The sequence below is a fragment of the Macrotis lagotis genome, chromosome X (genome assembly GCF_037893015.1).
Source record: "Macrotis lagotis isolate mMagLag1 chromosome X, bilby.v1.9.chrom.fasta, whole genome shotgun sequence".
Lineage (NCBI taxonomy): Eukaryota > Metazoa > Chordata > Mammalia > Peramelemorphia > Peramelidae > Macrotis > Macrotis lagotis.
In genome coordinates this window covers 228282550-228306232 of record NC_133666.1, presented here as the reverse complement: position 1 = coordinate 228306232, position 23683 = coordinate 228282550, and the positions used below count along the sequence as shown (strand labels likewise).

Sequence of the window (23683 nt, the reverse complement as noted above, 5' to 3'; positions counted from 1 at the left end):
TTGAGCTCAGGTCTTCCCAACTCCAAGATCACTGTACTCCAATGCTATCTGTCTCAGTATCATTATCTGGATTCTTTTTTTTTTTTTTAATATAGGCTGGACTAGCTGAGGTCCCTTTGAACTCTCAGATTCTAAGATCCTATGATTGGTGCCATCTGACAGCAAGTGACTCTTTCCATATATATAGTTCATCACTTCTGTATTGAGAGAAGGGAGAGAAGCCAACTCATTATCACATCACTGGCATCAAAATTGTCCACACCAATTTGCAAAATTCAATTTGCAGTTTGGTACTTTGGGTGCTTCTTTCTTTCTTCCCTTCACCCTTTCAAATCTTGATTGCAGAGCTATGGCCCATTCAAACCAACCTGCAGACTCACATCTGTGTTGAGTTCAAAACACGTTAGAATCACCCACTCCGAGCTTTGAGTATTGGGAAAGGTTTCAAAAAAAGCATGTTCGTTTAATCTTTTAATGGGCTGTCCTAACATAGATGAACCTGTAGGCATTGATAACCACATTCTTTGAATTGATATTAAAGTAAATACAGGAAATTCAATCTTTTTAAAATGTTATTCACTTGGGATGTCTGTTGACATTTTGCAAAGCAAACTCTAAATGTATTTAAACCGATGAGTAAAACATTAAAATTAAAAATCCTCCTACTTCTTTTCTGCAGATTCCTCTTTAAAATGGCACAGAGAACTTTACACAAGCTCCAGGAGCCTCTACATTTAATTCCTCAGGGCAATGGTATTCATCAGTATATTGAGTAGTCTGGTCAGGTTCTGCTGAGTCAACCTAGTTCTGGGACTTTCCTTGCTTGTGAATGCAGTGCACAGGCCTTGAGATGTCATTATTTCTGCACAATGATAAGGCTCTAACTTATGCTGCTTTATGGAAAGGAAAAGCCAAAGTTTAGAAAGCCAGCACATCAGACTTATATTGTGCCAATGTAGCTCTCTCTTGAACCTCATCCCATTTTAAAAGACAATGCCTGGAAAAGAAGCAACTTTCTTCACATAGCCCATCTTCCTGCCACAGATGGTCAGGGAAAGGCCATTTCCTTTTGCTTTTGGAAGTTTAATTTTCATTAGAAACAATAGATACTGACCTGATCCATGGGACACTTGATCCTATGTCATTTGTGCCACATGTCACCAGCAGGCTATTGTTCTCTTAAAGGATCACTATTACACCAGTGCCCCTCAGAGCAACACTGTTTAACTTGGAACAATTTGCTGAGGTCAATTGACACTAACAATGGCAAAAAAAGCTATGGTCTGGGCTCACAGGCCCATACCAGGTTGTTTAGAGAGCAGTGACTGGCTCAGGTCTTAGGGACCTTCCATGCAGGACAAAGTGTAAAAATTAGATAAATGGGAATGAACTCAAATAGAATAATAGTGCTAAATGCCATTGGTGTATGTGCAGATTCTCAAATAGGGTTGTTGCTCCACCAGGCATGTGTGAATGTGAGTGTGTGTATGTGTGTGTGTGTGTGTGTGTGTGTGTGTGTGTGTGTGTGTGTGTGTAGATGTCAGAATGAAGGCACTAATAAAAAGGATTTAGGAAACACTTTTTTGAAGATAGTCATTAATTTTTCTGAAGCTATACAAATTCCTTTTCTGTAAAATGGGGATAAATATTTATTAGTACTATTTACCTAAAGAAACCTTTTGAGAATGCAGGGAGATGATGTCTATAAACAGTTAACAAAGCATATAAAGTGTTGCATAAATGGAATCTATTACTATTTTAAAACTCCTGACTCCTCAAAAGTTTCTGATTCTACACAGCACCATTAAACTAATATATATATACACACACATATATATATATATACATATATATTTGTATATGGCAAGTCCAAGAGATATAGGATAGTCTTTTAAAGACATGCTACCAGTGTTACAATATCTTGCCCTAGGTCATAGCAACTCAGAATGGTAAGGGACTTTAGAAACTGCCAAAAACATCCCCAGGAAGTGGTCATTCAGGCTCTCTTTGAACGATTCCGGTGACTTGCTACATAGTTCTTTCTCATGTTAAGACAATAATTGATTTCCCCCTCACTACTGCATATTGGTCTTGGTTCTGCCCTTTGAAAGTACATAAAATGTTTTCCCCATGACAGCCCTTCAGATATTTGAAAATAGCAATCATGATCCCCTAAGTCTGCTAAACCGCTAGTTATACATTCCCAATTCTTTCAACCAATTCTCACAGGACAATGTTTCCAGTCCCTTAAAGAAATATTGTGAGGCATTCTGGGCTATACAGAAAAAAATGTAGGACTGGAGCCTGAAGGCAAGGGATAGAAGTTGGATTATAGAAATACATGAAGATGCATTTTAAAAAAATCAATGAGCATTAATCGTCAGATACAATTTTGGGTACTAGGGAAACAAAGGCAAAAGTGTAGTCCCCATCCTCTAAGAGTTTACAACCCAGGATACAAGTTGGTCATAAATAAATCTCAAAATACAGAGTAATAGAAGACAAGAATTACAACTGAGAGAATTAGGAAAAGCCTCCTAAAGGAGCTGGAGATGACAGTTGAGCCATAATATCCAAGCAGTGTGAATCTGGTTATGGAGATGAGGACATTGAAGTAGGCTAGGGAAGGTGTCTTTGATCATAAGCCTCTGGGAAGTCTTGAGTCATAAAGTCCCCAAGTTCAGAGTTCTTAACAACTCAGATGCCCTATACAAGGCCCAATCCTTGAGAACTCTGAAGGCAAGAGGGAGGGAGGGAGGGGGGAACAGAGAGATAGGGCAGAACTGGATAAAGATAAAGGAAGACTGAGAAGAAGGATTCATTCTCCTCTAAAAGGTTTGTATCTGGCCCCTATCAGTCCATATGAATTCCATTTGGAACCACTCATAGGAGATGGACCACCTGCCTGAGGACCTCTGGTCATGGAGTGCCCTTCATGAGGCAAACTCAATACTGTGAAATATTATACAGACATGTGAGTTATATGTAAGGGTTGAAGGCTTTTCTGAGGGTTTGGCAGATACCGCATACAGGCAGGGAATGTATGCCAAAAGGTTAGATATCTAAATTGGTGTTTCATTATAAAATAATTTTTTTTGGACCAGACCTTTGCTTTCCTTGATATATGAAACTCCTACTGAGGAAATTCATTTTACTAATGCACATTGGCACTTGCTCTACAATTTATAGCCCTAGAGACTTGCCTGGGGCATTAACAGATTAAGTGACTGACCCAGAGTCATACACCTAAAGTGTATGTGTGAAGCCCACACTATTCTTTGCAGAATACCTTACCCTGTCTCTTGAAAATACATACATATATACATATATATTCACATGTAGATGTATCTATTCACCTATACATATTTTCATTGCTATCAATAATGATTTTATTCCAAGACATCAGAGAGTTATATCTATATATTTATCCTTCACATGCATAATGAGGAAATTGTCCTTAAATGAAAGATGGTATGATGTTGATAAAAAATTTCAAATCAATCCTTCACTTACCACATCACTGGGCACTGTTTGATAGAACTTGATTCAGAATTATAGCCTGAAGTTCCTTTGAAAAAATGCATTGATAAGGCTGTTGTATAAATATAGAAGTAGACGAAGATTTCCCAAAGAATCCCACTTCACACTCTCAGGGCTCTTTCTTATCAGAGGATCCTAAAAACACTATACAAACATTTATCTCTAGTGACTCTTCCTTTCTCCCCCCCCCCCCAATATATGTGCCTCAGATAACATACTATTCCGAGCAAGGGCACTGCAGCTGCTTAGATGGCAGCCTTTATAAAAATTAAGGTATCCTAGAAATTCCCATATAAATAACAACAATCAACTATTCTCAGCTCTTGTTTTTCTTGGGATAATTGTTTTTTTCTTTTGTCCTGTTTCCTTTTTATGGGACTTGTTTCCCTGCCTCTGGTGGTTGGCTCCACCTGCCTGCTTCAGTGGTCCTCCCTGGCTGTCATTTCCCCCATCCCTGCCTAGCTCTTCACCTGTTCCCTTTGCTGGAGGGAAGTAGTCCCTGATTTGCACACATACAACCCGGCACTTTGCACCATCTTCTTTCTGAAACTCCTAAGTAGATCTAAGACTGTTTGATCTCGTTTCCAATTCTTTGCGCTTTAAGGGCCATGTAGCCTTGATGCGCAAGACAAATACACACAAGCTTTGGGCTTTCAAAACCATCCGTCATCATCCTGCCTTGTGGACGTGTTCAATATATGGGTCTGCTGGGGAGAAATTAATCTGGGGGAGGGTTAGGAGAAGAAAGGAAAGAAGAGAGAAGAAAGGAAGAAGGGGAAAGGGGAGAGAGAGAGAGAGAGAGAGAGAGAGAGAGAGAGAGAGAGAGAGAGGAGGGGAGTTGGGGAGGGGGGCAGATCCAAGAGCTCCCAAGGCAATCTGCATGCAGAGACTTCCTCCAGACCGGCCAGGGAGCCGCAGTCGGATGGGACAGCCCCCTTTCCCCGCTCAGCAAGCCACAAACTTGACCTTCCTGAGCATTTCAAGGAGAGCGGCGCTCCCCCCCGTCCCTCCCCCACGCCGGCTCCACCAGCGCTACTGGGAGCCTCCTTCTGGGAAATCAGTGGCACCGTCCTAGCGCTCCAATAGGCACACGCGGGGGGAGCGGGACCCAGCCGAGGCTGGGGGGGGGGGGCAATCTGCATATGCATGAGGCTCCCTGTCCTGCCCTCCGAGCAAGCAGCCAAGCTGCACCCGGCCAAGAGGAGGCGGAAGCGGGGGGGGGGGGGGGGGGGAGTGGGAAGAGGACGAGAGGGGGAGGGGCGGGCGCCCAGTGGAAGGAACGGAAGGGGCGATTTGCATCCTAGCTGGTGATTGGCTCGCGGCCGGGGGCCGGGTCTTCGAGGTGGCTTCTGAGTGGTTTGAAGGAGGCGATGACTGTATTCTTCCGGCTATAGAAAATCCCGGGGAGAGTGCGGAGAGACGCAGTGTGCAACTAGACCGCGAGGGGCCGCAGTGTCCCATCTTTGTTCTGGAAAGAGAGCGTTCTCCTCCCCTCCCCTCCCCCACACCTCTCTCTGTCTCTCTCTCCCTCTCTCTCTCTCTGTCTCTCTCTCTCTCTCACACACACACACCAAAAATCCCTGTGATCCAATCAACTGACTCTGCCCCGTCTATTAAGAAAGATGAACACTCCTTTCTCTTCCATCTCCCTTCATGGGAGACCACTTTTCATTTCAGATTATCACATCAATAAATATTCCTAGAGGAAGGAAGGGGGGGGAAGGAAAGAAAGAAGGTACTTTACCAAAAGATCAGACAGAAATAATACATGTATGTGAGTATATATAAATATATATATATATATATATATATGTATATATATATATATATATATATATATATATATATATATATATATATATAATGTGTGTGTATGTGTGTAGATGCGTGTACACCCATTCCTACATATTTCAAATACACGAAATGTCTCTGGATTGTGAGGAAAGGCAAGACTTGGATCCTTAGCGCAGACCCGCATATGTAAATAAACGCATAATTAGAACGGAAACCAAACACAAAAGGAAGAGACCCAGAACTCCCAGAGCGAACACCCAGTTCACACAAATGCTCACACAAAAGTATGCATACCCTCTCTCACGGATCTCTGTGACAAAACACAGCATGCACTTCACACACGCGCGCACACACACACACACACACACATGCATACACACACGAGGAATGCAGAGCAGCCTCGCAAGTGCACTCACGGGGAATTGCTAGACCACGAAGAGAAAACACGAGGGGAGGGGGAAGACACAGGGATGCTCGTTGAGAGAGCCTCCACCAAACGCAAGCAGAATGAATCTGCATACACAGTACACAAAATACGTGAACAAAAAAAAATGATGCCTCCACGTCAGGACACAGCAGAGGACACACAGACTCCTCGCAGCCCACAGAACCGACACACCCACAGACTCTCCTCCACCCACACGCGCTCTTCAAAGGAACATGTAGCACAGACACAGCAAAACAGCATCCCGGTTTTGAGAAGAGGCACCAAAATGGGAGCAAATAGAAAGAAACCCACCCTCGACATCCAGGGATGCACCATTTTGCGAGTCCACCTTGCTTCTCCGTTAAACCATGAAAACAGAACGCTCAGGCAGAGGCAAGGTTCAAAGAAACGCCTTGTAGGTTAATAAATGGTCACTGTTTCTCCATTCAGGATATATTGTAACTACTTCATCTTGAAGGTTACTTTTAGAAGCGTTCCTGAAAGTTACACTAAAAAGACAATTGAAAAAAATATATTTTTTAAAATGGGGGAGGGCAGATGGAAAAACCTATACTATTTGGACAAAAGATGAGAAAATATTGATGTTTTTATTTTAGGAATCTATGAATATTACTGTTGATTTGCTGGGGAGGAAAGTGCCTGGATGGGATCCATACCTTCACAAGCCTCCCAGCCAGACTGTACTACAAAAGGCATTATTAAACATTCCAAATAACAAGAGCTGTCTATATATTTACAGATCTGTTCAAATATTTAACCTCTTAACTTGCTAAATCTCTCTCTCTCTCTCTCTCTCTCTCTCTCTCTCTCTCTCTCTCTCTCTCTCTCTCTCTCTCTCTCTCTCTCTCCCCCCCATCCCTCCCTTCCTTTTCTCTGGCTCATTTTGGGAGTTCATTGAAATGGCAGAGCACAGAAGGGGTGCATTGCATTACCTGTTCCAGTGTTAATTATAATTTCATTTCATAGCAATTGCTTCGTTTACTTGCTAAGAGAAGAGGTCCAAAGATCATCAGAGCTAGATTTTCTGCTTGGGAGATTTGATGGTTCCCCTCTTTTTGCAAAGAAATGCAGAAAGGGTGCTCTCTAAATCATAACAGATTCTTCATTAACCTTCCAAACTGCTTTTTCTCCTAATTCATTGAATCATCATACTTTTCCCTCCTCTTGCTTTCTTTCAACCATCTGCACAATGAGGAGAAAGGTAAAGGAGCAGCAATTTATATTGCCTTGAACCCCCAAATTACAAACATACTTTTCAAGATTTTTTAAATTACTCCATCAATAAAAGAGGGAAATGAAGGAATTTTAAGTATCCATGGTAGAATAATTAAGAATGGTATGAAATGATTTCATGATTCAAAATAAAATGTAGGGCTTTATAGTAGTGTGTTTTTAAAGTAGGGAAATTGGCATTCTCTAGAATCAAGATATAAAGAACTGTAATGGAAACCAAAATTGGCTGACAATGGAATCAGAAAAGGTAACCTAAGGCCAACAAACTGACTCCCAAACTGTCCTACTTTAAAGGACACAAGCAAGAGATGTCAGGTTTCTTTTCTCTCCCCTTTTTTCCCAGCATCTTCATGAATAGCAATTCTATTATCCCTTTGCCTACTTTGACGTACACCCACTTCTGAAATAGATTAAATAGGTTTGGGATGGGTTCTCCAAGTTCTTTGCACCTTGTGGAAATTTAGTTTTTTTAATGCAAAGAAAGAAATCAAAGGAGGTTCTTAAGAGGATGAGTTTGGTGGAGAAACTTCTTTTTGGAACATTTTCATCAGAAATATAATTAGATTGATATAAATTTGTATAAGTCTAAAAAAAAAGAAATACATGCTTGATCACTATCAACATATAATGTTTGACTTTGTATCTATTTAAAGTAAATATTAACTTTCTTAAGAAGTCCAGGGGGCTCTACATACCTGAGAAATCTCTAACCTTGGGCAGTTTTGAAACATCTTATGAATCTGACTCAAAGAAAAATCTTATCTGGTGTCACCATGGTTATTTCATCTCAGAGAGCTAAAGCTATGGTGCTTTTTAATTATATTATCTAAAACAACTTGTTATCAAATCAATTACTTTTCCTCCAGTGACTGGACCAAACTCCTTGAATATATTTCTCAGGAGTTCCTCAGGTTGCTGTGTCTTTCCTGGTGCTGAAATATACCACTTTGTAAACAAGGCCCAGATGTTCTTGGACAAAGAAATTCCTGTGAAATGCAGAGAAGTGAAAAGCAATTGAGTCAGGAAAAGCAGTAACCAGGGACCTCAATTTTTAAAAAGTCATTTCATTGTACTGGAACTTTTCAAGTTGGGGGGGTAGAGGGGGAAGGATGGAGAAGAAGGAAGGATAGGGAAAGGATGAAGTCTGCTATTTATGCCATTGTGGATCCAGAGGAAAATGGAGATTTTGGATTATTATTATACAGTGTCTAATAAGTAATAAAATATTTTTTCAGGACTCTAAAACCTTTGGAATACTCAGGACAGCTGAAGAGTTTTCTAGTTCTTCCTGATCAGAGATATTCATTCCAAAGACATTATCCAAATCTGCTAAAGAATGAAGGCTGCTTATCATGCGTCCTCTGTCTCCAGTAATGTGTTGCATCCAATTAGAAGCAATTTAGGCAATCAGCGCTGTTATGGGAGAGGGGAGTGTTAAAAATAGGTTTTCTATAGCCTCAGAACTCTAATTCAGAAAGAAAATCTAAAATTACATATGTATCATTTCTTTATATAAAAATAAATATGTAATCTGCATGTCTCCACATTGCTTCTCCCTTTCCCTTTTATCACCCTCTTCCTTGAGTCATTTTTGAGATTCACAACTGCTGTCAATTCTAAAGTCTCTGAATCTGATAGAAGAGGCCTGACACCTTGGAAACATCTTTTGGGGATTCCAGGGGATGTATACTGAGGTGCTCAGTCCAAAAGATGTTTGGACATATTTGTCTTCATAAGATTCCTTGATAGTGGGAACCATTCTATACTGCCTAGAATGGAGAGATGATCCAAAAACTGATGGTCAAAAACTGAAGGTACTTCATTCCTATAAATTAGTGGTTGGATTATATCTAATCCAGTGATATTTAGGTCTATTATCAGAACATCAGACAGAGATAACATTGTTTCATGTTTTGAGATGGTAATCCTGGTCAAACAATTGCCAGAAATGACTATTTTGGGAAATCTGGCCTGATCTCATTCCTTTGAATTTATTGTGATCTATCTTGGGAAAAGGGGTGAGGGGTGGGGGGTAGGGTTGGAGAAGAAAGAAAACAAGAAAGGGACTGGGGGGAAGTGAGGATAAAAGCATTGACATGTTTTCCAAACAAACCTTAAAGGTTAAAACAATCCAAAGAAATGCTTTCTAGCAGAAGAGAAAATGCAGAACACTAAGGCTTTCATTCCCCACTTGTCACCTATTACCCTTCACAGATGCCTGAAGACACATAGGGAAGGGAAGAGAAATGGAGGGATAAGGACAAATGAAAACTAGATACTGTACTGCAGACACATTTCAGTATTTTATCAAGTCTTTCCCTTTCAGCACTACTGTTTTTTGGTTTTGAAGCTATTATATAAATATATATATATATATGTGTGTGTGTGTGTGTGTGTGTGTGTGTCTTGAGTTTTTAGAGAAGAAAAAAACCTTCGTTTAAGAGATTAGGTGGTAAAAAATAGAACAACCCCTTTTAAGAAAAAAGGCAGAAGTAAAGAAAACCTCAGAGAATGAATGATTTGTCACTTCTATTCCCTTCACCCCCACCTTCACTCCCACCCTCACATCCACACTACCCCAGGGAAGTTCTTTGGAGAAACTGCATTGAGTACCTCAACCTCAAAGCCCATTAAGTAAAGATTTGAAATCCCTAGATCAAAATGAAGGACATTTGGGGACTGTAAAAAAGAATTGTGGGAAGTGGAGGGTCATCATTCAAAGAGCAGAGAAAGCCTCCCAAGAGCTTCCCAGGAGGACAGCTGCTAACTCCAGAGACTTTGGAACACCTGAGAATATTTGATACCTGACAGCTGCCCCGTCTATCCTCCATTCCACTGACTTTTTTAGTGTAGAGATAATCCCTCATCTCTTGGAAGAGCTTTATGATCTAAATAACTCTTTTATTGGGGTTAGCATAAGTGAAGAGTGTGTGGAGGGTGAATGAATAGGGGGTGGGGTGGAGGGTATTGCTTCAGCCTATTTTTTCCAAGCCTGGGCATGAACATCAAAATAAAAGTAGTTCAACATAAAGAGTAGTTCATTTGATAAAACAGCCTGGAATTTTATTCATGTAGACATGACCTTAGGATATACCTTAAGGTTCACAGGAAGTATATTATGAGCATGTAAGTAAAAAGAAAGCAAACCACTAGTTTTAAGATATGACTATTAAGTTCTCCTTTTTTGCTTTACTTTTAATTGCCTTCAGATCATATCTAGAGACAGTTACCAGTTAATTTTGTTCATATAACTGACTTTCTTTTTATATTAGAAGACCTATGTATACAACTCTGATAAATATATAGAACATGTAATATTAAAATTAATAGCAACTATAACTTGATTATTTCCTGTTTGGTACTACATGTTTACTTCTGATTCATTCTAAATTTAGCCCTATAAAAATCATTCCTAAGACTATGAAGCAACATGTTCCTATTTTAAAGGTTACCATAAATTATTTTTAATTTTGTCTATGATTTTGTTACATAAAAATGAGTTGCTTCTATAACTTTTCTAAAAAGTAGCTATATGCTCTTACATATTCAAAATAGAAATAAATCCCAGTTTTTGACCAATCTTTCTCATCTTTTGATCAATTTTTTAAACATTTTTATTTAAAGTTTTGAATTCCAAATTCTTTCCCTCCCTCCCTTTCTGCCCCTCCTCTTTCCTGAGACAGTAAACAATCAGATATAGGCTATGCATGTGCAATTATGTAAAACATTTCTATATTGATCATTTTGTACAAAAAGACTCACAAAAAAGAAAAAAAATGAAACTGAAAAATAGAATTCAGTATATATTCAGTTAATATCAGTTCTTTCATTGGAGGTAAATAGTATGTTTCATTATTAGCCCTTTGGCATTGTCTTAGATCATTGTATTTCTGAGAATAGCTAAGTCATTCATAGTTCTTCTTCAAATAATATTCATGCTACTGTACACAGCATTTTCCTGGTTCTGTTCCCTCCACTATGCATCAGTTCATGCAAATCTTTCCATTTTTTGAAATCATCCTGCTTTTCATTTCTTATAGAACAATAACATCCAAATACAATCATATACCACATCTTGTTTAGTCATTCCCTAATTGATGGGCAACCCTTTGAGTGCCAATTCTTAGCTAACATAAAAACAGCTACTACAAATATACACACACACACACACACACACACACACACACACACACACACACATACACACACATATATGGAGAGAAAGAGAGAGAGAGAGAGAGAGAGAGAGAGAGAGAGAGAGAGAGATCCTTTTCCCTTTTTGGATATCTTTAGAATGTAAACCTGGAAATGGTATTGCTGGATTAAAGAGAATGCAGTTTTATAGCTCTTTGCACACAGTTCTAAACTGTTCTCTATAATAGTTGGATCAGTTCACAATTATATCAACAGTTCATTAGTGTTCTAATTTCCCCAAATCCCCTCTAATATCCAAAATTTTCCTTTGTTGTCATATTAGCCATTCTGATAGGTGTGAAGTAGTATCTCAGGGCTTTTTAATTTGCATTTCTCTGATCAATCATGTTTTAGAGCATTTTTTCGTATGACTATAGATAGCTTTGATTTCTTTCACTAAGAACTGTCTAATCATATCCTTTGGCTGTTTATCGATTTAGGGATGACTTGAATCTTTATAAATTTAACTCAGTTCTCTAGATATTGATAAATGAGGCCATCATCAAAGATATTTGTTGTAAAAAATTTTTTCCCCAAATTTTCTGCTGTCCTTGCCTGCATTGGATTTGTCTGTTCAGAAACTTTTTAATTTTATATAATCAAAATTATATTGTAATGCTCTCTGTATCTTCTTTGATCCTAAATTCTTTCCTTAAGCATAAATCTGACAGATAAACTATTTCATTTGCTCATGGTATCACCCTTTATGTGTAAATCATATAATTATTTTGACTTTATCCTGGTAGTGGTGTGAGATGTTGGTCTACACCTAGATTCTGTCATACTGTTTTCTAGTTTTCTCAGTAGTTTTTGTCAAATAATGAATTTTTGTTCCAAAAGCTTGAATCCTTGGGTTTAGCATGTATTAGATTACTATGATAATTTATTATAATTTGTACCTAATCTATTCCACTGATCCACCACTCTATTTCTTAGTACCAGATTGTTTTGATAATTACCACTTTATAATATATAATATAACTAGTTTGAGATCTGGTATTGCTAGGCCACCTTTTGCATTTTCTCATTGATTCCCTTGATATCATTGAACTTTTTACTACTTTTTTTTCCAACTCTAAAAATAATTATTTTTGGTAGTTTGATCAACATGGAACTGAATAAATAGATCAATTGAAGTAGAATTGTCATTTTTATTATATTGGCTCAGTCTACCCATGAACAATTTAGATCTGACTTCATTTGTGTGAAAAGTTTTGCAGTTGTGCTCACATAGTTTCTGGGTTTGTCTTGGCAGATAGACTCCCAAGAGTTTTATATGGTCCCCAGTTATTTTAAATGAAATTTCATTTTCTATCTCTCCCTGTTAGATTATGTTGGTAATATATAGAAATACTGATCATTTATGTGGGTTTATTTTGTATCCTGTAACTTTAAGTTTTAATATTTTTGAGTAGTTTTTTAATTGATTCTCTAGGATTTTCTAAGTATACCATCATCTGCAAAGATTATTTTTTTCTTCATTGTTCTAATTCCTTCTATTTCTTTTCTTCTCTTATAGCTAACATTTCTAGTACAATATTAAATAAGAGAAGTCATAATGGACATTCTTGCTTCACTTTTGTTTTTACTGGGAAGACTTGTAGTTTATTCCCATTACAGATAATGCTTGCTGATAGTTTTAGATAAATATTACTTATCATTTTAAGGTAAGCTCCATTTATTCCTGTGCTGTCTTTTGTTTTTAATAAGAAATGGGTGCTGTATTTTATGAAAGACTTTTTTCTACTTCCATGGAGATAATTATATAATGTTGTTGATATAGGCAATTATGCTGATAGTTTTCCTAATATTGAACTAGTCTTGAATTCCTGGCATAAATCTCACCTGGTCATACTGTAAAATCCTTGTGATATATTGCTGTAATCTCTTTGTTAGCATTTAATTTAAATTTTTTGCATCAGTATTCATTAGGGAAATAGGCTATAATTTTATTTTTCTTCCTGGTGGTTTGGATGTCAGGATCATATTTGTGTCATATTAAGAATTTGGTAGCACTCCTTCACCTGTTTTCCAAAATGGTTTTTATAGACTTAGGATTAATTGTTCTTCAAATATTCAAAAATTCATCTGTGAATTCATCTGATTCTGGGAATTTTTTTAGGATGTTCATTGATGACTTGCTCAATTTTTTTAAAGCTTGTTTCTTTTTTCTATTAATCTAGGTTTTATATATATATATATACATATATAAAATTAGGATTTTTGCCAGGCAAATGGGGTTAGGTGGCTTGCCCAAGGCCACACAGCTAGGTAATTATTAAGTATCTGAGACTGGATTTGAACTCAGATACTCCTGACTCCAGGGCCGGTGCTCTATCCACTGCACCACCTAGCCACCCTGGTAATTTATATTTTTTATAGATTTTTATCATTTCATGTAGATTACCAAATTTATTGACATATAAGTGGGCAAAAGAGCCCCTAATAATTGTCTCAATTTTCTCTTCTTTAGTAAAGAATCATCCCTTTCATTTTTGATATGAGTAATTTGGTTTTCTTCTTTCCTTTTTTAAATCAAATTTATCAACAGTGTATATATTTCATTGGTTTTTCCCATAAAAGCAGCTTCTAGTTTTATTAATTCAATCATTTCCTTACTTTCAATTTTGTTAATCTCACATTTGATTTTCAGGATTTTTAATTTGATGTTTAATTGGGAATTTTTAATTTTTTTAAGTTACAAAATTAATTTATTGTTGTGCTTTTTCCTCTATTTTATTGATGTAAGCAATTAGAGATATAAAATTTTCCCTAAAAATATCTCTTACTATATATTTTAAATTTTGGTATATTGTCTCATTATTGTCATTTTTTTTAGGTTTTTGCAAGGCAAATGGGGTTAAGTGACTTGCCCAAGGCCACACAGCTAGGTAATTATTAAATGTTTGAGACCAGATTTGAACCCAGGTACTCCTGACTCCAGGGCCGGTGCTTTATCCATTGTACCACCTAGCCACCCCTATTGTTGTCATTTTCTTAATGAAATTATCAATTATCTCTATGATTTGTTCTTTGATCCACTTGATTTTTAGGATTAAATTATTTAATTTCCCATTAATTTTTTATATCTTTCTATTGTCCATTATTGAATGTAATTTTTATTGCATTATAATCTGAAAAATATACCTTTATGATTTCTGCTTTTCTGCAGAATTATGAAGTTTTTATGGCCTAATACATGGTCAAATCTTAGTGTAGGTGCTGCTAAGAAAATTCTTATTACATTTTCTCCAGAAATATATCATATGTAACTTTTCCAGAACTTTATTCAACTCCTTCTTGTTTATTTTTATTAGATTTATCTAGTTTTAAAAGGAGAAAGTTGAGGTCCCCCACTATTACAGTTTTATTATCTATGTCCTCCTGTATTCCTCCATTCAACTTCTTCTAAAATTTACATGCCATAACATTTGGTGTATATATGTTTAGTATTGATATGACTTCATTGTCTATGGTAACTTTCAGCAAGATATAGTTTCCTTCTTTATCTCTTTTAATTAGATCTATTTTTGCTTTTGCTTTGTTTGAAATCATGATCACTACCCTTGCTTTGTTTGATTCAGCTGAAACATTAATAGATTTCAGTTCCATCACTTTACGTTTATCCTGTGTGTATCTCTCTGCTTTAAATGTGTTTCTTATAAAAAACATTTTGTAGGATTCTGGTTTTTAATCTATTCTTCTATCCACTGCCACTTTAAGGGTGAATTCATCCAATTCCCATCTATGGTTATGATAATTAACTGTGTCATCCTATGCAAATTTTCACTTATTTAACTCTCTCTCTCTCTCTCTCTCTCTCTCACACACACACACACACACACACACACACACACACACACACACACACACACACACAAACACTCATACCTCCATCCGTTCCCTTCTCACACAAGTGTTTACTTCTGATCACTGCCTTCCTCAGTATTACCTCCCTTTTATCAGTTCCTCCTCTGTCTTCTATTTTGCAGAACTTTTTACTTCCTTATAAGACAGATTTCTACATCTAGCTAACTGTATATATGTTATTACCTCTTTGAACTAATTTTGATGGAAGTTTTAAGCTTTGCCCACCAAGCCAACCCTCTCTTCCCCTCCATTATAATGGGTAGGTTTAAGAGAGGGAATATTTTGTAGTATTATACCATCAAAGTCACCCTTTGTCTATGTAGACTCCTAATTGTTCTTATAGTAGTAAAGTTGTTAAGAGTTACAAATATTGAGGTGGCTAGGTGGTGCAGTGGATAGAGCACCAGCCCTGGAGTCAGTAGTGCCTGAGTTCAAATCCAGCCTCAGATACTTAATAATTACCTAGCTGTGTGTGGCCTTGGGCAAGACACTTAACCCCATTGCTTTGCAAAAACAAAAAACAAACAAAAAAAGAGTTACAAATATTGTCTTGCCCTATAAATAGTTTATCTTTATTGAATTTTTTATGTTTTCTTCTTCTTGTATTTGGAGGTCAAATCTTTTATTTAGCTCTGGTCTTTTAATTAGAAATGCTTAAAAATCTTCTATTTCATTAAATGTTCAACTCTTCCACTACTTGGAAAAATTATATTCAGTTTTACTGACTAGATGATTCTTTGTTGAAATTCTAACTCCTTTGTCTTCTGGTATATCATATTCTAAGCCCTCTTGTTCTTTAATGTGGAAGGTGGAAAATCCTTTGCATTTCCGACTGCAGTTCCATGATATTTAAAGTGTTTCTTTTTGGCTATTTGACATACTTTCTCTTTTATCTCTGAACTTCAGAATTAGGATATGATGTTCCTGAGAGTTTTCATTCTGGGATCTCTTTTGGACAATGATCAATGGATTCTTTCAATTTCTATTTTTCCCTTTGGTTCTAATATATCAGGACTGTTTGATAATTTCTTGAAAGATGTTTTTCAGATAGTACAACAATTTTGATATTATCTATCCTGGATCAATTTTTTAGATCAGTTGTTTTTTTCCCAAGGAGAAATTTCATTTTATCTTCTATTTTTAAAAAAAATGATTTGTTTTATTGTATCTTGAGGTATCCAAGAGTCATTGGTTCCTATTTGTTCAATTCTAATTTTTAAGTAATTATTTTCTTCAGTAGATTTTGGACTTAAGCTATTTTCCTCAGGAAATTGTTATCTTTTCTCAGATCTTTTTTCATAATTCTCTTGCATTACTCTCATTTCTTTTCCCAATTTTTCTTCTACTTCTCTAATATACTTTTTAATTCTTTTTAAACTTCCAGGAATTCTTTTTGGGTCTGAGACAAAATTACATTTTTCTTTGAGGTTTCACATGTAGCCATTTTGACACTACTGTCCACTTCTACATTTATGCCTTGATCTTCCCTGCCATTGTATCTTTCTATAGTTGAGCTCTTTTGTTTGCTTTTTTGCTCATTTTTTCTGTAACTTGACTTTTTTTTTGTGAGAGTTGGACTCTGGTCCTGCACTGTCCCCAGTTTTTTTGTGCTGCAGTTCTGGGTCTCACTACTTGCTATCACTGGGCTTCAGAGCTTCCCTGTTTGCCTTCTCTGGTAGGTTTCTCCTCTTCTAGCTGAGTCTGGCAGGGAATGTCCTCCCTGTTGGGCCCCCCCCCCCATGGGTGTGGTGTTTAATTGATGATTATCTTCTCCAGGGGTGGGTGTGCTGCTTTGTTGCTATGGAAAACAGGAACTCTCTGTTGGTAGACCCCAGGGGCAGGGTCTCATTGTTGGTCACTCCTACAGCAAGGCGTCACTACTCAGCAACTAGTTAATGGCTTGTACTGGGGATGGGGTTGCTGGAGTGCAGCCTTGCTGGGCTGTATGGACTGCTCACTTGCCTAGAAAGTTACTGGTTAATAGGTAAGTAGGGCCTCACTGGTGGAGTGCCCCAGGCTTGGAGCCTTCTGGCAGGTCCCCAAACTGTGAGGTTGCCTGCTGCTGCTGCTGCTACTGCTCTTGGACCTCACTTCCCTACCACCTCAGTGAGAAAGACCTTTCCTGCCCAGTTGGCAAACTGCTTCTCTACTCCTGGATCAGTTCTGAGATGGTTTTCAAGTAGTTTGAAGGGGAATTTGGAAATGTTTCAGAGGGTCCCTTCCTCACTCTGCCATCTTGCATTGTAAGTCCTCAAATGAGATTTAAATAGTAATACTCCTGGACTAAATGATGTGGTTTTCTTTTTCTAGTTAATACAAATAAATGTGAACAAAATATTTTTAGTTATTCTAGTTCTTCTTTTCCCAATAAACTTATTCCAATTGCTGATGAAAATCAAATTTATTATGATTATAAAATTTAAAACGCTTTAAATGAACTTTTAAAAAACTTTATTTGAACTTTTTAAAACATTTTATCTAAAATATAAAGCACTAAACTTATGCTTTTCAAGGCTTTTAAAATTTTTTTTAATTATTTAAGGCAATGGGGTTAAGTGACTTGCCCAAGGTCACACAGCTGGGCAATTATTAAGCATCTAATTTGAACTCAGGTCCTCTACTGCTCCACCTAGTTTCCCTGTGAAAGCTTCTTGAAAAATATTTCATGTGATTCTATAAATAAAGAATAAGACATAGTTTAATTCTATTAGCATTTAACTATGTGGACTTAATTAAGTCACAAATTTTCTGGGTCTCAGTTTTACTCTATAAAATGAGAAGGTTGGATGAGAATATTATTTTTTCAACTCTAAAATTTTTATGACTTTGTGATTAATTTAATTCTTATACATTAATATAATATGTTAGCATATCTAGCATTAATTCCAAAATAGTTTAATCCAGGGTAAATTTGTAGGTTTCTTGTGATTCATGCAATTATTATTAAACTGCTATTATTATTAAACTTTTTAAAGGGTGCACATTTTGGAATTTCTCTTATTAGTCATAGAAAAACATATTCCAGGCAGAGGCATTCTAAGCTGAAAGGATAAGTTGTATTTCTATAAAGGTTATGGACAGCATGAAAGCAGTGATGATGGGAATCATGTTGGGAGACAATAGGATGTTATCTAAATGAATGCTGAAGTGGAAGTAGAAGACTTATTTCTGGTTCCTGCCATTGACACATCCTGGCTTTAGTACTTCAGTGTCCCAATTAACTTTTTAAGACTGTAAGATAACAACTGCTTCCATGAAATTAAACAGTGAGAGTTGAGCTATATGGAAAGCTGAATGCCACAGAATTTATGCTTTCAAATTGAAATGCTGGAGAATATTTTTGAGAGTCCTTTGGACAGCAAGGAAGTCAAAACAGTCAATGCATAAAGGAATTGATTCAGGATGTTCACTGGAGGTCAGATACTGAAGATGAAGTTTAAATGCCTAGGTCACATAATGAAAAGACAAGACTCATTGGAAAAGACTATATAATGTTGGGAAAGAATGAAGATGAAAGGAAAAGAAGATGACAGAGGATGAGATGAATAAATAGAATCATGAACTTGGATTTGGACAGACTTTGAGAACCAGTGGGGGGATAGAAGGATCCATGGGGTCTTGAAGAGTTGGACATGACTAAACAACAATCCTATATGCCAAGGATACAGAGAAGGGCAAAGACATGGTAGTTTCCCTCAAGGGGCTCAAATTTTAGAAAGTAACAGTATCTAAAATAACTATGTAAATATAGGACTGATAATATAAATAAAGATGATCTCAAAAGGAAGGTATTAGCAGTGGGGGAAATGGGGAAAGGTATCATGTAGAAGGTGGGATTTGAGCTAAACAATGAAGGAAGCCAAGGAAGTTATAAGGTAGAGGTGATGAGAAAGAGCATTTCAGGTGTGTGAGGCAGCCAGGACAAAGTATAGAATCAAGAAATTGAATGTCTTATGTGAGTAACATCAAATCTTCTTCATAGAGTATATATGTAGAGGAGTTAAGCATAAGAAGACTGGAAACAAAGGAAAGGGCAAAGTTGTAAAAGACTTTAAATGCCAAGCAAAGGATTTCATATTTGATCTCTACCTACTGATAGAGAGCCATTGAAGCTCATTGGGTAGTATAGTGATACCATCAGTCTTGTGATTTAGAAAAATCACTCTAGAAGCTGAATGATGGATTTAAGTGGGAGTGACTTGATGCAAGGAAACCAATTAGAAGGCTATTTCATCAAAACTATCCTATCGAATTTAGTTCTAACTAAGGGAGATTGGCTGATTTGCAAAGTACAGCCTCCTGTTTGGGAGAGGAAGAGGCAGAAAGGAGCCTATTTATAGTATCAGAGGGAAAGACTAATCAATTTATAGAATCATAGGTCAATATGCGAAGCACAGTATTCAAGACATATTTTACAGATCAACAAGCAGACTCAGAAAACTTACTATGGCTAGCAGGTGACAGAACCAGAATTTGGATCTAGATCTGACTCTAGTAGAAATTCTATAAGCCTCTTGTGAGAGCTCTGCAGGAACTAAAAAAGTAGTTTATTGAATGATTACATGATAGGGTTACCAAATTAGTCAGATACTCAAGTCATAGGAACAGATCAACATCAGTCTTAGAAAGGAACATCTTTTGAAACAGAAGATAAAGAAAAGAATGGATAAAACTAGAGAGAGAGAGTCTAAACTCAAGAGGAAGGAGCTCATGTGTGATGGCATCAATCTTCTACTGAAATAGGAGCTAAGGTCATTTAAAGGAAGCCAAAAATCTAGAGTCATGATATTGGAACTTCAAGAAAATGGAAAAGATTTGAAATAACCTTTATAAGGAATGCAATAATAATAATAATAGTAATAATAATAATAATGAGTCTATTTAGCATTAATAAAAGAATTATTGAGCAGTCTAAGAAGTTTCATGGAAAAGAACCCAACAGATGATCCAGGGGCAAATTTTATGGTATTAGATACTTTATGCTTTGCATTTCAACAGATGAAAAAATTGACAAGGAGTCCCCAGCCAAAGTGGTCCACCTAAAAATCTTATAACTTTCATAAACACTAGAAAGTTACAGCCTACCCACTGAAGTTAGGTTAATTAATAATTTATTCGGGTAAAGGAGAGGTTAATTAATAATTTATTCGGGTAAAGGAGAGTTGTACAAAATCTATAATTTCATAGGTGTGGGAAACTCCCAGTGTGGCAAGTCCTTCCACTTACACAGACCAGCAGCTATAATTTAGAGAATTAACAACTTTCATTATGTTCTCATTCTCTCTGGAGAATAGATGATTCATTTCACCAATTATATATTCAAGAACTGGGCAAAAGAGGTAAGTTGCAATACATTTCTTATGTTGTCATTTTTCTAAGGAATCTTTCCTCCTCTCTCCTATCCTATCCTATCCTCCTGTCTATTCCTTTCTTACTTCCTTCAGGTAGATGCTGCCCTCATTTAGTATGTTCATTGTTTTCAGGAATTATCAGTGGCATGCAAGAATGGACTCTTTGTTTCAAGTTCAGTCCCAAGTCTATGAAGTTAATTTTCATTTCAACAGCCATAAGACTTCCCTCAGCAATATCAGTGATTGCACATGCAGTAGAAAGATCAAGTTTCAGTGCTCCATCATCTGAATGAGGTTGGGTTATGTTTTCAATTGGACTAAGGCATTAAGTGATTAAATTATGCTTTCAGACACACCACTTTTATCCAGGCTTCCTATCCAAGCAGACACAGAAAAGTCAATTTTTGGCCAGAAACCTCTAAGGAAAACTTGGGAAATGATGTTTGCAATTAAAGTGGTAACATTTTTCTTACCATCATAAACAATATCAGAATGCCAAGTTAGGAAAACTGTAGCTACTGTTACTTTAATAATCATAGATCCTCTATCATTCAATGAGGGGCATGGAGAGGGAAGATTTTGGCACTCACCCTCCCCAGGCCTCTCTGATGTACAATCATTTAAGAGATTACAAATGACTTAACAGAACTGCAGTAAGAATTCCCAGGGGAAATTATCTTTATTCCTACCACCACTAATATTCACAAAAGACTTAAGGCCAATATCAGTTTGGCAGCTATATTTTGCCTACTTAAATTCTTCTCACAGACATACTTGGGCACAAAAGTAGGAGTCTCCATCCTTTCCCTTTTCCTCTTGTTCTAAACTGTTATGCTCTGTTTAACAACTATTTGGTTCCTTGCCAGTACTAGTTGCATCTTAATAATTACTGACAAGGCTCCTAGATTATAAGTGCTTTTAAAATGAAAACTACCACACAGACATAACAAAACACTAACGATGTGTCATAAATGTGAAATACAAACTCCTGAGCAACTATTATTACCTTTCTTTGAAATTTTTTTTCAGGCAATGGAAAGGGGAAAAAGCAGGAAGCAAGTTATTTTTTGCCTACCCTATAAATTAGTCCACTCAAGCTTATTGAGAAATATTTCAGTTAAGAAATTCAGTTATCCAGCCACTGATTATCTACTTTAAAGCTCATGGGAATTGACATTAGTATAGGAGGCAGTCATCAAAATATATATGTGTGGATTGGAAAGAAGCAGGCAGCTCTTGATCATATAAACTCACAAACTTCACATGTAGTAAGGGGATAAGAGAAGAAAAAAAGGCAATATTTTTGAGCTCTTAATGACTTTTTAGGACCCTTTAATGAGGATTCTAAACTATTAAATTATAACCAGTTAGCACTTACATTTTAGGTCAGTGAGGTAGCAGAGTGAATAGAGCACTGGAGCTGAGGAACTGAGTTCAAAGCCAGCCTCAGACACTTAATACTTACAAACTGCATGACCCTGGGCAAGTCATTTAACACCAATTACCTTGAAGAAAAAAATTTATGTTTTGTGTTCAAACTAAAATAAAGCAAAATATGTTTGAAGAATGTATTGTTCCACTTAGCTAATCTATCCCTTATAAAATAGAGAGCTCTAAAAGCTTTGGTTTAGCCAGTATAACAAGCTTAACAATTATTTCCTCAGTGTGTAGACAGAAAGCATCTCCCAATTCTCTGAAAGATTAACTTTCCTATTAATGAAATATACTAACACACAAAAGATACCCTTGCTTGCAATTTAAATAAATGGACATTTATTAAGCACCAATAATATACAAAGGCATATTAGTTGTTTGGCAATATACAGACACAAGAGAAATAGTCTCTGTCTTCCAGGATTTTATCTTGGACTAGGGGGAACACTAAATACACAAAGATAAGATAAATACAATGTGAAATAAGTTGAAGGAGAGGGCTCTAACTTGGAGATATCTAAAGAGACTTTTAGAGGAACCCATAGCAATTGGAGTAAATATACAGACCCTGAATGATCACTGCATTTGGATCATGACAGTAGAGTTTGACTTCACTATGTCTGAGTGAGTAATTTGGACGTTAATTTTACTTTGTTTTTAAAGCCATTATCTTCTTTGGAGTAGCTTCCAAAAATCTTAAGTTGAACTGCTTCCCCATTATATTTTTTCCCATCATCCCACCTCATATTTTCAGCTCTTGCCCCCAAAACAAATGAATACTATCATTGCTTTTGTGAAGGCACAGTCAACTGTCCTATTGTTCAATTCACCATCCCTGTGACTTCCCTGACCAAAATGTCCTTCCCTGGCCAACCCTTTCCTATATGTGTCTTGCTTCTTGAGGATAGAGACTTTCTCACTTTTAGCGCAGTGCCTGGTCCATAGTATACAATGAATAAAAACATTATCATTAATTCATTTATTCCTTATCTTTTCTTCATGTTATTATCTACCTTCAGTTCATCTCCAGCAGGGAATGTAGCAAAAGAATTTAGGTTTCAGAACCTCTGATGCCCAAACTCTGCTGCTTTCATTTATCATTAGTTCAAGTATTGAGTAACAGATATGTTGTAATTCAAGGAAAAGATTATGAGCTTTATACCTCAAAAAAAATTGAATTATCTATAGCTACACAAAGAAGAATCTCTTACAATGTATGTTAAGCATGATCCAGAAATGTGTCCTCAGGGTGGCTAGGTGGCAGAGTGGATAGAGCACTGGCCCTGGAGTCAGGAGTGCCTGAGTTCAAATCTGACCTCAGGCACAATAATTACCTAGCTGTGTGGCCTTAGGCAAGTGGCTTAACCCCATTGCCTTGGGAAAAAACCTAAGAAAGCAAGAAAGAAGGAAGGAAGGAAGGAAGGAAGGAAGGAAGGAAGGAAGGAAGGAAGGAAGGAAGGAAGGAAGGAAGGAAGGAAGGAAGGAAGGAAGGAAGGAAGAAAGGAAGGAAGGAAGGAAGAAATGTATCCTCTTAGGAAACTCTGAATTTTAGGATTTAGGGATAGAAAATCAGTTCTGTTTTGACAAACTAAGTTTGAGATGTTGATGGAACATTCCATGATCCAAAGATGTTGATAGAACATTTCATGATGCAAAGATCATCTAATTCATTGTACATTATACAAGTGAGGAAACTGAGGCTTAGAGAGCTTAAAGAATTTGACCAAGGTCATCCATGTAATAAATAGCAGAACTCAGCTCTGATCACAAACATGGTGTTGCCTTTCCTTCTGGAAGGATCCAAGGTTTTTTTGAGAAT

The 23683-nt window shown here is 36.8% G+C and overlaps 1 long non-coding RNA gene across 1 annotated transcript in view; it reads right to left on the bottom strand.

Annotated features, from left to right (window-relative positions):
* Positions 1-6803, bottom strand: part of LOC141500486 (uncharacterized) — a 52099-nt gene extending 45296 nt beyond the window's left edge. The window contains exons 1-2 of the long non-coding RNA XR_012471940.1: positions 6715-6803; positions 6074-6270 (exon numbers count right to left, since the gene is read on the bottom strand). This is a non-coding gene — a long non-coding RNA (uncharacterized LOC141500486). The remainder of the gene's footprint in view (positions 1-6073; positions 6271-6714) is intronic.
* Between the last annotated feature and the right edge of the window lie 16880 nt (positions 6804-23683).